The sequence below is a fragment of the Bombina bombina genome, chromosome 10 (genome assembly GCF_027579735.1).
Source record: "Bombina bombina isolate aBomBom1 chromosome 10, aBomBom1.pri, whole genome shotgun sequence".
In the NCBI taxonomy this organism is placed as follows: domain Eukaryota; kingdom Metazoa; phylum Chordata; class Amphibia; order Anura; family Bombinatoridae; genus Bombina; species Bombina bombina.
The window spans coordinates 120,800,071-120,815,981 of NC_069508.1; positions in this window are offsets into that span (position 1 = coordinate 120,800,071).

The window sequence follows — 15,911 nt, forward strand, 5'->3', positions numbered from 1 at the left end:
CAGATGGTTAAAGGGACAGTCGACTCCAAAATAAACTTTTATGATTCAAATAGGGCATGACATTTTAAACAACTTTACAATTTACTTTTATGACCAATTTTTCTTTGATCTCTTGGTATTCCTAGTTGAAAGCTGACCCTAGGTAGGCTTATATGCTAATTTCTTAAACCTTGAAGGCCACCTCTTATATAAATGCATTTTGACTATTTTTGACCATTAGAGGGTGTTAGTTCATATGTGTCATAGTTACCTAGGAGTCAGCACTGATTGGCTAAAATGCAAGTCTGCCAAAAGAACTGAAATAAGGGGGCAGTTTGCATAGGCATAGATGCAAGGTAATTATAGAGGTAAAACGTGTATTATTATAACTGTGTTGGTTAGGCAAAACTGGGGAATGGGTAATAATAAAGGGATTATCTATCTTTTTAAACAATAAAAATTCTGGTGTTGACTGTCCCTTTTAAAGGTGAGGATAGATTCAGAATGCAATAGGTTAATTTTAAACATGTAAATAATCACGAAAATACTGACCAATTTGGCCTGAAAAGCCATTTTGGGAAGAATAACAATCAATGTGATCGACTGCTTTGTAAGTTAAACAAAATGTTTATCTCTAGTCTCAAACTGAAATAAATATCTTGGCATTGTTGATAAAAAGAATATAAATATGACCATATGTACAAATGTCATTTGTTTATATCAAATAAATATATCATATGTCAAGTAGCTCACTCTGTAAAGTAAATTATATTTACTAATTGATGGGTAATACCACCAGCAAATTATTCTTGAGAAATGTGTAAATAATTTTCAGCAAATTGTCCAGTGTTTGCAAATGTAGCTAATTTTCAAATTTTTAGAACAAGTTTTACTATTCGAAGAAAAAGTTGAGCGATATCAATTAACATCTTGTATTTTCTTGTTGAAGCAGATACCCAGTTTTACATATCTAAAAACAAAGCAAAACTGTGTTCTGAACACTAATAAATACTTTACATTTAGAATGTCAACTTTATTGTGTTATTAAAATTGTGTATAAGCCTAAAAATGTCACCAGGGCTTAAGGAATATGCAAGGATAAATATTTTCATGTTCTTCAATATGATGCGAATTTGTATTTTTTTCTTCAGGTGTTTCAAGGCTTTGTAAAAGATATTTGTGGTCATTAAATTATGGCACTCACAAAGTTTCTTGTTTGCTTATCTAGTTACATACCCAGAAAAATTAGATCATTTTTATAACTGTAATACCAGAGTTTACTGTGCTTGCTAAAACAGTATTATACCTGCTTTTCATCAGTTTGTCACATTTTACTATGCTGTGTTCACTGTGTATTTTAAAAACAAAATATGTTGTTTTTGCTCCAATCAAAATGAAAATAAAATGAGTTTTATCCTATTAAATGTATAGAAAATAAATCAGGTTACTATCTTTAACTTATTACATGAGCTAGTTTTAAATATTCACAATTATTGTGCCAATTAAGTGCATCATTTTATAGAACCTCAAAGCAATAGTACAAATTTATTTGAACTCATAAAATATTTTATGTACTTAGAACTCAGTGCAGAATATTAAAAATAACTGGTCCTTTGTATTGAGGTTCCTCCTCACCACCCCAAAATACTAACCTCTGCTTTTCCCAATCCCCCTACCACATTTTAATTGTAATAGCAACCTCTCCTAAAGAAAAACCTAACACCACCATCCTAATCTCACAACTCCATTTTTTCCCTAATCAAAACTTTTTCTGTTGTCAAAAACGTTACCTGGCTGACTTACTGACCCAGATCCTCTCTGCTGCAATTAACTCTACCTGCGTTTATCCAGGTATCCCTCTCTTTGCTTTAAAATAAAAACAACCTTTACTTTTATATTTAGCTCACCTATTCACAAATTCAAAACTGATTGGTTAAATTATTTAAACATTCAGGATTGTTGTCAGGCTAAAAGTAAATATTAGACCAGGTTAGGACACAGTGGTCAAAGCAGTCACCTGCGTTCCCATACATTTTTTCTAGTAAAGGCAGTTTGGAAGAGTTAGGACCTGCCGTAGTGGGGGTGTTAATACAGAAGAAGAGATAGGTGCAATAGAAGGACTAATTTGCATGGTTTGCAGAAAAGTCTGGAACATCTCATTCAGCTGATCTAATAGTTCTGTGCCGCACAAGCTTCTAGCATTTGCCCTTTGTGTGTTTTACGGCTTAATCTACATCAGTGGGATTCATATTATTCCCCTGATTGTAATGTCAGGCTCAAAGTATATATCAATTAAGGTTAGGACCTAGTGGTGGAGTGATAAGATAAACAGACACAGACTCTGCACTCTGAGTAAGGCCCAGAATGTGATCTACAAAATGACAATCTCGGCGGGCGTGTCCAAGCCACGGCCATGCTAGGATGGAAAAATAGGAGCTCTTCACCTCACACAAATTATCGGCTAATTATTCTGCTATAGAAGCAAAATCTATACCTTTTATATAAAGCATAAGCTCTACCAGAACCTACCGATTGATACTTATATTACATAAGTAATCCGGTGTAGAGCCCTATAACGGACTATTGCAGATTTTGGCAGTGGCCTTTATTCTACTTCATATCTTCTTTCCCTGATCCCCGGGTTATAACAGTTCATATTGCACTGTGGTAACAAGCTCTCAAACATGGAGGAAGACCTACATTGTTTAATACAAAATCTCCTTATAAAGCTAGATCAGAAGATCCATGACTGCTTTGATGAACTCACACATCTGATAAAAGCACAATGCTGGGAAGAGGACAATAGCACATCTAAGATGGCGGAGACAAGAGATGTTGCTATACAGCAGATACAACTGCAGGTTAATAAAGGCTTCCTACCCCATACCGAAGATACGCATGAGAACTGGTCACTAAACAACGGAGAGGTAAACACTAAGCAAAATTCTTCCTTACCTAAGAGGGAATACGCCACTACTAGCACCATAGAGAGCCCTGACGCCGACACAATACAGCAGATCGGATCCTGGGTAGAGCACTCCATTGGCAAAAGTAGGGACGATGCGGTCAGTCTCCTGATAAACAGCGGCATCATAGCTAACACACAGAAGGGAATAGTTCAGACTCACCTAATTCAGAAGGCAAGAGGAGACTACTGGCGACACATGGGAAACCCCAGGGTGCAACTATCCACGCATGGGACATATGGCGGTTTGAGCCTTCTACTACCTGGTAACCTCAGCCAGCTAAACCCATTTGATTTGCTGTTATATTTGCTAACCCGGCTTCCCCTGCATTATATTTTGGACTGGAGCGACTGCAAAGGAGAGGTGTGGGTTAATCACAAGGATTCTGACATTCTCACACCACAGGGTACCTAGTTACCCATTGACCATACATATTTGTTGATTTCCCACAATACCATACCAGAAATCTCAATAGTAATGTATTGTAACCTATATTACTTTATATCTCATTACTGCAAATCTGTATCTCATCTCATGTCACTCTCCCTCTTGCTTTTACTTTGACATCTCCCCTAATCCTGGTCCCCAACAATTGCCTAGCCATGCACATCCATGTGTACCATCCCACAGACTCAAAAAACAAAACCCTGACAACCTTACTCACATTCCTCTTGCATCAAAAGCCACTACCCCTTTCACTTGTGCACTCTGGAACTCTCACTGTGTTTGCAACAAACTCACTTCTATGCATGACCTCTTTATCTCCCACTCCCTCAACCTTCTGGCCCTAACAGAAACCTGGCTCTCTCCCCTAGACACAGTTTCCACTGCTGCTCTGTCACATGGGGGTCTCCACTTCAGCCACACTCCTAGGTCTGGTAATAGACAAGGAGGTGGTGTAGGTATTTTACTTTCCTCTCGTTGCACCTTTCAACAAATACATCCCATCTCATCCCTCACATTTTCCTCATTCAAAACCCAAATGATTCGCTTATTCTCTCCTCTTTCTATACGTGTTGCAGTCATGTACTGTCCTTCTGGCTCCTCAACTCAATTTCTAGATCATGTGGCTGCCTGGCTACCTTATTTCCTTTCCTCAGACACGCCTCCCCTCATTCTTGGTGACTTGAACATCCCTCTTGACAATCCCACTGCCTCCTCTGCAAAACAACTTCTGCAACTCACTTCCTCTTTCGGTTTGTCACAATGGACTGATTCTCCCACTCACATAGATGGTCACTCCCTTGACCTGATCTTTAGCTATCGATGCACTCTCTCAAACTTCACAAACTCCCCCTTTCCTCTTTCTGACCACCATCTCCTTACTTGCAACATATCGTCCCTCCCTACAACTCTCCCTCCTTCTGTTCCACACACCAAACTTCACAGAAGCATTATGTCATTAGATCAACAACAGCTTTCTAATTCCCTCAAACCTCTCCTCTCATCCTTCTCCTTCTTTTCCTGCCCTGACCAATCTATCTGCCACTATAATTCCACCCTTACATCCATCCTTGACAATCTCGCCCCTCTTACCATAGCTCGGAAATCAAACACTCATCCTCAGCCCTGGCATACTCCTCTGACACGATACCTACGCAGATGTTCCCGTATTGCTGAGTGGTACTGGAGAAAATCTAGGAGTTCAGCTGATTTTCAACATTACAAATGTATCTTGAACTCCTACTATTCTGCCCTTAATTTCCATAAGCAACACTACTTCTCTACTCTTATCTCTAATCTTTCTTCCAACCCAAAACATTTCTTCTCCACTTTCAATACTCTTCTCCGCCCTCCCCCACCTCCTAATACAACTTCTCTGTCAGCTCAAGACTTTGCCAACCACTTCAATAACAAAATTGACTCCATCAGAAATGAAATCAGCTTTCAACATAATTCCATTCTCTCACCCCCTCAAATGCTCTCAATCAACCACAAGCCACATAACCTTAAACTTAGCTCATTCTCCCCTGTTACTGAGGAAGAAGTTTTGGCACTTATACTGCGCTCTCACCTCACTACATGTCCTCTTGACCCTATCCCCTCACAGCTACTCCCATCCCTCTCTGCTACCCTTACCCCTATACTCACACACACTTTCAACCTCTCCCTCAGCACCGGTATATTTCCCTCATCGCTGAAACATGCACTGGTCACACCTATCCTCAAAAAACCTTCCCTAGATCCTACCTCCCCATCCAACTACCACCATATTTCCCTCCTCCCTCTTGAATCAAAGCTTCTCAAAAAACTAGTTTATGCACGCCTATCCCATTTCCTTACAATAAGCGCCCTCCTTGACCCATTGCAATCTGGATTTCGTCCCCATCACTCCACAGAGACAGCAATTGTTAAGGTTACCAATTTCCTACTTACAGCAAAATCAAAAGGCCACTTCTCTCTGCTTATCCTCCTTGATCTGTCCGCAGCCTTTGACACTGTTGACCACCCTCTTTTGCTCCAAACCGTCCAATCCTTCGGCATCTGTGACACAGCCCTCTCGTGGCTCTCTTCATACCTGTCAAACCGTACCTTTAGTGTAGCCTTCTCTGGGGCCTCCTCTGCCCCATCACCACTTTCTGTCGGAGTACCGCAAGGCTCTGTCCTCGGTCCCCTTCTCTTCTCAATCTACACGTCATCACTAGGTTCCCTAATAAAGTCCCACAGTTTACATTATCATTTGTATGCTGATGACACCCAAATCTACTTCTCTGCACCAGACCTATCTCCTTCCTTGCTAACCCGTGTCACTAACTGTCTTTCTCACATCTCTAACTGGATGTCCTCTCACTACTTCAAGCTAAATTTTTCCAAAACTGAGCTCCTTATTTTCCCCCTTCTTCAAAACTCTCCACCCCTAATCTCTCTATAACTGTCGACAACTCCATCATTACCCCTACCCTGCATGCCCGATGTATCGGAGTCACATTTGACTCAGATCTTTCTTTCACTCCTCACATTCAGTCATTGGCTAAAGCCTGCCGCTTCCACCTTAAAAACATCTCTAAAATTAGACACTTCCTTACACAAGACACAACTAAGATTTTAATCCACTCTCTCATTCTTTCCCGCCTCGATTACTGCAACTCTGTCCTCTCTGGTCTCCCCACCTGCCCCCTAGCTTCTTTACAATCCATAATGAATGCCTCTGCCAGACTCATATTCCTTACACGTCGCTCTTCATCTGCTGCACCTCTCTGCCAATCCCTTCATTGGCTTCCTCTTGCCTCTAGGATCAAACACAAAATTCTCATTCTGAAATACAAAGCCCTCAACTGCACTGCTCCCCCCTATATCTCAGACCTTGTCTCCAGATACTCTCCCTCCCGTCCCCTGCACTCTGCTCACGATCTCCTACTCTCCTCCTCTCTTGTCACCTCATCACACTCCCGTTTACAGGACGTCGCCAGACTGGCTCCCATCTTGTGGAACTCTCTGCCTCGCTCCACAAGACTCTCTTCTAGTTTTAAAAGCTTCAAGTGCTCCTTAAAGACTCTACTGTTCAGGGATGCATACAACCTACGCTAACCTTTCTTTATACCAGTTCCTCTCCTCCATTGCTATCCCCTGAACCCCCTTAGCATGTAAGCCTAAGAGTCCAGCTGTTTGTAGATCGCCTTCTTAAGAGCTGACTACAACAGTGCAACTCTTGGCAGGGCCCTCTACCCACTTGGTCCCTATAATTTTTTTGTTGTACTCCGCCTTTGTTTATAGCGCTGCGGAACCTGTTGGCGCTCTACAAATAACTGATAATAATCATATCTGTTACTCTTTTATTCTTTTCTAATAAGTTTGAATATGTTTTTCCTAATATCTATAGAAGCCTAGATTGTACACTGGGGATTAGACTTGTTTTCAAGCACAAAGTTTGTTATTGATTAAAGGTTCCTCCCTTATAACAAATATCTATATATCTCTTAATACCTAATTGTGAGTCTCTCCTGTTCCCCTAGCAATATTTTAAATACCTAAAGAGAAATCATTTTGGTTCATGTGACTGTTCAATGAGGGTCTAACCTGTTAGTGGCGATATTCATTTAGGGGGCCCCTACTAAATTATATTAACGCTGTATTGTTTCTACAACATGGACCCTTCACTGGATGAGTTTAACTTTTAAAAGGGCTGGTATAGGATATAGTTCACCCCCAATCTAGTTAGACTACTACAAGTTTATTTTTTTATTTTTTATTTTTAGCCTGGCACTGTATTTTTAAAATTACAGCCTACTTTGTTCTCTTATACACATACCTTTGGCTGATTCTTGTAATATTGAAAATTATTTTGGAAATTCAGAACTCTAGTCACAATATATATTACTTAATATTCTCCCATACCTTTTATGCTGACCTGTTATTAGTATTTATTATAATGGAGCCAATTGACTATTAAGCAAACAGGTTCAATTTGATTATTTTGCACCATATGTCACACCCTTTTTTTTTGCAAGAATACTTATCTAGAAGGGGGCTACCTGATATATTTTTTTTATTATTTTTTTAAATAACTTGAGAACCTCTTCTCTTATTGTTTTATTCTTTTCTTATGGTTTCACATTATGTATGCTGGCCGGAAACAAACATTTGATCATAGACCCTAGGCTACAGAATAGAAAGAGCTCATAAGGTATCCACATCCTGGCTAAATATGTGAACATACTTTCATATTTTGTATATTGCCATAGATGTTTTGTATTACTTTCATTTCTTAGTGTCAGTGCCATACCGTAGGATTCAAGAATGTCTGCAGAAATTACTAACTCCTTTCTACTATGCTCCTAGTCTATTTTTCTGCCTCCTAGAGTATTCAATTGCCAGCAGTTTACTTGAAATTGCAATGTAGTCCTGCCACGATCTGCCATAAAGTTGCCTGTGTTTCCCCTAGTTGTACATTTTGTAAATTCTTCATTACAGATCTATATGAACAGATACATGTGTCCAGGTATCATACCCCAACATGTATATTCTATTATCTCCCAAGCTACAATGAAACAAATATATCTCCCTTATAATAGCTACCCAGGACTTAATGGACTGGTCAGAACCAACTGTCTGGTCAGTGTTATAGTCACTACCTCTGAACTTCATTTAGACTGCATTTTTATGTCTTATGTTCAGAGACAATAGCTCCCCCGCCCATACATTTAAATCAATAGGTCCATACCCCCACTTGTAAAAACCATCCTAATGCTCTCATAGTTAAAAAATATAAAATACTGACCCTAGCCCACACTTATCTTACGTACCATACCAGATATCAATTTATTTAAAAGAGGGTGAGCCTTAAAAGTATACCTTTACCTATCATTAAATTTCCTGGATACGACCCTCCTCCCCCCCCTCCCAAACTTAGAGCAGCTCTTGCCTGCTGATTTCCCCCTACCCGTTATCACATGGCCCAAAAGTGGCCTCCATGTAACTATCATCCACCACTTTACTTCTAATTCACCGGGTCCATGAGTGGCCCATACTATAGTTACCACATTTCTATCTATACTTATAAAGAAAAATGAGGTTTCATTGGTGTTTATATTATTTTCCTACTGATAACGTCTTGCCTGCTACTACTTGATATACCGTAATGAATATACCTGACTTTCAAGATCTGAATATCACACAGTAGTTGTTAAAACAAGGCATTAGCTTATTGTATAATCACTCAACTGCCTTGACCTGTTAATACACTGTACAGGTAGCCCTCAGTTTACGCCGGGGTTAGGTTCCAGAAGGAATGGTTGTAAATCGAAACCGTTGTAAATTGAAACCCAGTTTATAATGTAACTCAATGGGAGGTGAGGGAGATAGGTTCCAGGCCCCTCTCAAAATTGTCATAAGTAGCACCTAATACATTATTTTTAAAACTTTGAAATGAAGACTTTAAATGCTAAACAGCATTATAAACCTAATAAAATAATCACACAACGCAGACTTCACTTACATTTTTCTGCAAACATTTCTTTCTATGCATTCCAATCTGGACTGATTTATAGACAGGAAGATCTTGTTCCTTTGAAATCTGCTCGATAGCTCAGGTCTGGTTAAACTGATTAATTTCAGCTTGCTTGGCTGCAACTGGCTATTTTAATAAATGCACTGCTTCTCAATGCTTTTCAATAGCAGTCACATGACTGGGAAAAAAAGGTTGTTATTCTGAAACGGTGTAAATTGAACCGTTGTAAAACGAGGGCCACCTGTATTCTTATTTACTTTGTTAATATATAAAGACCTCAATAAAAAATGTTTTTTTTTAAAAAAAACTAAATGACAATCTCATGGTCAGGCAGGCTTGGCCTGGCAACAAATTTGTAGCAAACAAAGGATAAGGCAAAAGGAAGTCCAAATTCAGGCCAGAAGTCAGAAAAATATGAGGAGGTAAGGTACAAAATCAGTCTATTAGGCAGGTGCTCCAAAGGAGACAGCAGGAGAAGAAAAAGATAGTCTCAACCATGTTTAATGACTTGTGGATATAAAGCCACATTACAAATGACGTGATATGTCAATAACAATCACCATGAAAAAATAAAAAAATAAAATACAAAGCAAATAATGATGTAACGGCTTCTAAAAAACAAACAAGCTTTTGCTAGGCAACCATACAGCATGACAATTGTGTAGAATGTCTATAAACAGAGAGTAGGTGCCCAAAAGCTGCTTTTAACTTTTTCTCCATTGTCAAGACTTGCATAAATTATATCCCAAACATGGTTAAAATATATCCAGGCTTCTTAGATAAATGTAGATGTTATTTAATAATATTATAACTTTAAACAGATTTATATTATGTAGCCCAGATTTAAATGAAAAGAATGACAAACTTATTTTCTTCACTTACATCAGAGGTGAAAAAAAGTGAATGGGATTCTTTATGACTGACATTAAATATGGTATATACTGTTTGCCTCATTCTGCATTAATTATACTTAACAAATATTCCTGTCAGTGTTCTTAAAATATGATGGATGTCTTGTTAAAGAATAATAATAATATATGTCATTGCAGTTTACAGTAGCTATTAAAATGCCTTAGATATTTTCTGTGATCATGTAAGTTTTGATGCATAGGATTTTCTGAAGCTGAGATGCAAGCTAATGTTATGTATAGCAATTGACTTAATTTTAATGTTCTATTTATACAGTTGGTATATAATAGAAATATAAGTGCTATGTTTTAGATATTGCTGATCGCTTAGCAACAGGATGAAGCGAAGGTTTTATGAAACAGTTGAATATATTCATTAACAAAGAAATAAACCATATGAAGAAGAATATTGAAAGCTAACACAGAATAAAATGTAGCGCTGGTAAAGTATAGTCACAAGCAAGAAAGGATCCAATTAAGTAATTGGTTCTAAAATGTTCTAAAGGGACAGTAGACTAATGGACCCAACTACAATAGTATGGTTACTACTCATGCTATTTTTTTTTCCTCCTGTGCCATTTAGTAGGGATGGTCAAATGTGTCAAAAGAACAATTTGTTTGGTCAAACAAATAGTTCTGTGGATATTCGTTTTGGACAAATGAAAGCTAATTAGATTTTTTTTAAAAAAACCTTAAAAATCATTTAACTAAAATTATTTCAGATTTTCAATAGATTGAATATCCTCATTTGAAATCATTTTGAATGTAACATTCAGTTTAAAAAATACTATTCAGAAGTTCAGTAGTTCATGAGGTAGGGGATTTAGTAAAATGATACATAATAGATACAAATATATTGATTCACATTTTTCTATTTCAAATATTGCATAATTTGGTTCATTTTTTTTTTTAATGTTGCAAAACATTTGTCTATCCCTAGTCATTAGCAAGACATTCTCTTATTTTAGCTCCTTACAGGCATCATTTAGTGTAGCTCCACATTTTGATATTAGACACGGCCATTCATTCATTCTGTGACAGACGCATTGAGCACTCATAAATGAGTGATTTTGTCAGCTTTTTAACACCTGTACTGTGCACTTAGGTTTAGTGCGCATGATACAGAGGGGAAGCCTTACATTTCTTTAGTGGTAGCATTGCGCCATATTGTTCATATGCGGCTAGATTACAAGTGTTGCGGTACAGCTTTTAAGGCTGAAAAATGGCAATTCCAGCGTAATGGCCAGGAACGCATATTACGAGTCATGTCGGTATAGCTGTAACGCAAGTATTTTAGGCTGTAGCGCAACGTCCATTCTGCACTCACAAAAGTGACGTTTTTTTGTGTGGGATTTCCATAGCGCCAGTATTACAGGTTGTGCGGTCCGGCTAAAAAGCTTGCACCCATAAACCTTACCTATTAACCCTTAAACCACAACCCTCCTGCATCGCAAACACTATAATAAAGCTATTAACCCCTAATTCACCACTCCCCAACATGGCCAACAATATAATAAAGCTATTAACCCCTAATCTGCCGCTCCCTGACATCGTCAACACTATGACAAAGCTATTATCCCCTAAACCTCCAGCCTCCCACATCTGCGCTACTAAATAAAGCTATTAACCCCTAAACCTCTGGCCCCCCGCATTGCCGCTACTAAATAAAGCTATTAACCCCTAAACCACCAGCCCCCCACATTGCAAAACACTAAATAAACTATTAACCCCTAAACCTAACACCCCCTAACTTAAAATTAAAAGTACACTATAACTATTAAAATAAATAAAAACTTATCTGTGAAATAAAAATAAACCTAACATTAAACTATAAACTAACCTAACCTTACTATTCTAATAAAATGAAAAAAATACTACCAATAAAAAAAAAATCTAAATTACAAATTAAAAAACCTAACACTGCGAAAAAAAAATAAAAAATCTAAAATTACAAAAAATAAAAAACACTAAATTATGAAAAATAAAAAACACTAAGCTTCCAAAAAATAATAAACAGAATTATCAAAAATAAAAACAATTACACTTAATCGAATAGCCCTATAAAAATAAAAAGGCCCCCAAAATAAAAACACCCCTTAGCCTACAATAAAATACCAATAGCCCTTAATAATAGCCTTTTGTAGGGGATTCCCCTAAGTTAAACAGCTCTTTTATCTGTAAAAAAAATACAGAGTCCCCCAACAGTAAAACCCACCACCCAACCAACCCCCCAAAATAAAAAAACCTAACTTGTTCCAGTAGACCTTGATACTACTTTAACTTTAGCTAAATTTAAGCTGCTATCCAGCTGCTTCTCTGCTGCCCTGAAGATGTTACCAATACTTAATAGCAGATAAACAGATTTTAGGAAAAAAAATATTTATTGTTGTGTTCTTAATTAGTTTTATGCATGAGCCATTGTGGTTATTAAATATGCTTTTTCATAATCCAAACTAAGCATTATAAATAGCCAATGAAGGGTTAGCTTATTTTATTATTAGGATAAGTATAAATTGTAGCTATTTAACCTGATTTACTCAACATTATGTTGCAAGATAAAATTTGAATACCAAATATAAATAGAATCTGGATTAGTATGTGTTAAAAATATATAACACATACCAATATATATAAATATTGGATGCAATACTAGGCTGGTGTATCAATTGCACAAATAAGTATTACTAGAGCTTAAACCCTATGGTGGTTTTGTTGGAATGTTATATTTAATAAAGCTCAGATACAGGCAAGAAACAGAACAGGTGAGCCTATATTGGGGATCAATATGTGTTTGTGATTTTTAATTGTAATAGTTTTATTTGGATGGTGCTTGAATTGTGAATGCATATCCCTAAATAATATCCAGTCGTGTATCACTAAATAATATCCAGTTGTGTGTAAAAAATATGTGAATAAACTGAAGAACATGAATAGTTATTTATATTTGCAGGATCAGTGGATCACCCGCATTTTAAAATATCTCTAGTACTTGTTTTATATTTACCAATTATAATTTTAAAACTTCTATGATTATATTTTATTTAAATAATTTTACTTTAATAACTTGAGAAAGTGAGTTTGGAAAGTCATAATGTCTGTTACTGATAGTCTACAATACCTAAGATCCAGAAGCAGAAGTTGTTGTCTTTAATTAAGTACAATTTAAAATATAATTTTTTTTTAAAAAAAGTCTAAATTAGAAAAAGTAGGAAAATGTTATACCATTTATAAATGTAATTCTTAGAATAACACTTAGCGATAATTAAATATACTTGTGTACATATGCTTAACCCCCATGGTAAATATAATATTATTTAAATGTTAAATAATGTGTTGTATAACAGGGTTTTAAGGTTATTTACAAGACAATTTTAAAGGGATATAAAACCCAATTTTGTTATAATTTATAAAAATAAAAATAAAAAAACATAATAGATATATAAATATGTATAGAAATATATATTTAGGAGGGCGGAGCTAGCGAGCCGAGAGAATGGCCGCATAAGACCGGAGCTCCGCAAACAACTGGCCATAAAGCAATGCGGAGAGTCAGCTGAACGGGAAATAAGCTACCGGAGGTGGACAAGAACCAAGACTGAGTGACCAGGAGCAGTGTGGTGGCCATATGAAATAGTAGCGCTATCGCTGCGGCCAGAAAGAGATCGGAAGGCGGGCCTATCTGTAAGTGCGCCATTTACTCTAACCTAGGCCTAAAGTAATAACACAAGGAAACAATAGCTGCAGACACCGAATAACTACTCAGCTAGTGGATAGAGCATATTTGGGACACCCGGTTGCCTATATAATAAAGGCGGTTGTTCTGTAGACAGCCCTAAGACCTAAGACTTAAGTGCGTCACAGCTTCTGTCCTGGGCCCACACACACACAACGCTGTTGCCTCAGCCGTCATGGCCACATAATAAAGCAACAAAACTACTAGAAATAAAAAGCTATGTAAATAATTTGAGCACAGAGTGGTCTGCACGGAAAGCTGCAAATGTTTGATTTCTATTAAGATGGTGACAAAGAAAAGAAGGATATAACATATTGCAGAAGAGCTTTAATTAATGTAAGCATAAAAGCTGGAAGCGTGTTGGGGGAAGCTGATAATTTCTTAAACTCAGGATGCATTTATTTGAAAAAACTCTGGACTGCAGATGATTAGAAACAGCATACTATTGGTGTGATTGATACTGTTTATTTGAGAACAGGCTTACTCAACTGATCAGAAAGGTGATCTGAAAAATCTGACATACAACACAGTTGGGACATCCTAACTTAATTTTGTAATATACACTCTGCAAATGTTAGAAAATAAGCTCCATAATGGCGGCAAGAAAAGCTGGGAAGTTAGAGAAGTCAAGTAAACTGAATACATACTTTAAAACCATTGAAACAGACAGCCCTGATTCCCTGTTAAATTTACAAGCTGCAAGCTCAAAAAATAGAGAACAAACGGAAGATGACACGATTTCCATAACTAGAGCTGATCTTAAATTGCTGCCTTCTAAAGAGGACTTTTCACAGTTAATACAACAAGTCAGCCAGCTCATCAAAGAGGGTCTTGCAGAAGTAAAATCTGATATTGCACAACTGGGACACAGAGTGGAACAACTAGAGGAAACCACTGAAACACTAACCACAGACTCAGAAAACTTGACTGAACAGTTAAAAGCACAGGGAGCCACCATTAATTATTTACAAGACCACATTGAGGACCTCGATAACCGGGGACGACGGCAAAATTTGAGAATCAGGGGCATTCCGGAGACTGTCCTTCAGATGCACTTGGTGCCATTCCTGCAAAGATTTTTTCAGCATCTTTTAAACACCCCTGCAGACCAAGAAATTCAACTAGACAGGGCACATAGGGCCCTTCGCCAATTACCAAAGGAGGGTGCTCCCCCAAGGGACGTGATACTTAGATTCCACCAATTTGAGGATAAAGAAAAAGTGTTCTCTGCAGCCAGAAAAGTGAAATATCCACATTTTGAAAACAACAACCTGCAAATATACCCAGACATTTGCCCACAGACTTTAATAAAAAGGAGAGAAGCTAGATATCTCACTCTGCACTTGCAAGATCTGGGTATTAAATATAGATGGGGGTTCCCCTTCTGCCTCCGTGTGGAGAAGGATAATCAAGTCTTCTTATATCGGAACCCTGATGACATCGAGGATTTCTGCACCAAACTGGGCATAGCACAACCACCACCCCCCCTCACTGTCCAGAGAAGAAAAAGATAGCCCATACAACCCCACAGGTCCTAGAGAACAAAGACAAACATGGGTTAGGGTGAATAGAAAACGACAAAGAGGACCCGGGGCCATGGACCCCATTCCCACTTCCAGCAGATCTGTTACCTGAAGCTTTTGTTAGCAGCTTACTTAGACCAATGTCAGTTGAATAAAGGATCACGACCTATTATTGATCAGTGACACTTATAGATTCTTGAAATCTAACTAATGGAAGGACTTTCATTTATATATAGGTCATGAAGGTATACTATTCAGGTTGAATGTTTTCATGTTTAAGCTGCCTCTTCGTATTACATGTTAATTTAGTTTTATGCAAGTTGTTAGTCATGTTTTGTACATGAACCCTCTACCACAATTGGTTAACCATGGATCCCAAGCGGCTATTTTTAGCATGCAACTAGTGGCTCTTTGCTCCGATATTTATCTGGAGCGGGGAGTCACTAGACAGGATCAAACAGTTTGGTGTTACTTGTATGTTTTTATTTGTTTGTTTTTTGTATTTAGGTCAGTGCAGAGTCTTTATGTCAGAATTGTTGTCCGCTACTCTACATTTCTTTCATGTAAAACATTGCTCGGTCTTTTTACCGGGACGGAGGGCTCCCATCGGGTAAGTTGTACAATCACATTGTCATATGAAATATCCATACACAGCAGCCAAAATTATTTGAAATCTAAATGCAAATGTCTCCACTCACAAAGTTCTAATGGCAGCTAACAGAATTAAGATCCTATCTCAGAATGTTAAGGGTTTAAACTCCCCAAATAAAAGATCAGTAGCACTTAACTGGTTCAAGAGACATAAAGGAGATATAATCTACATGCAAGAAACCCACTTTGACATAAACAAACAAC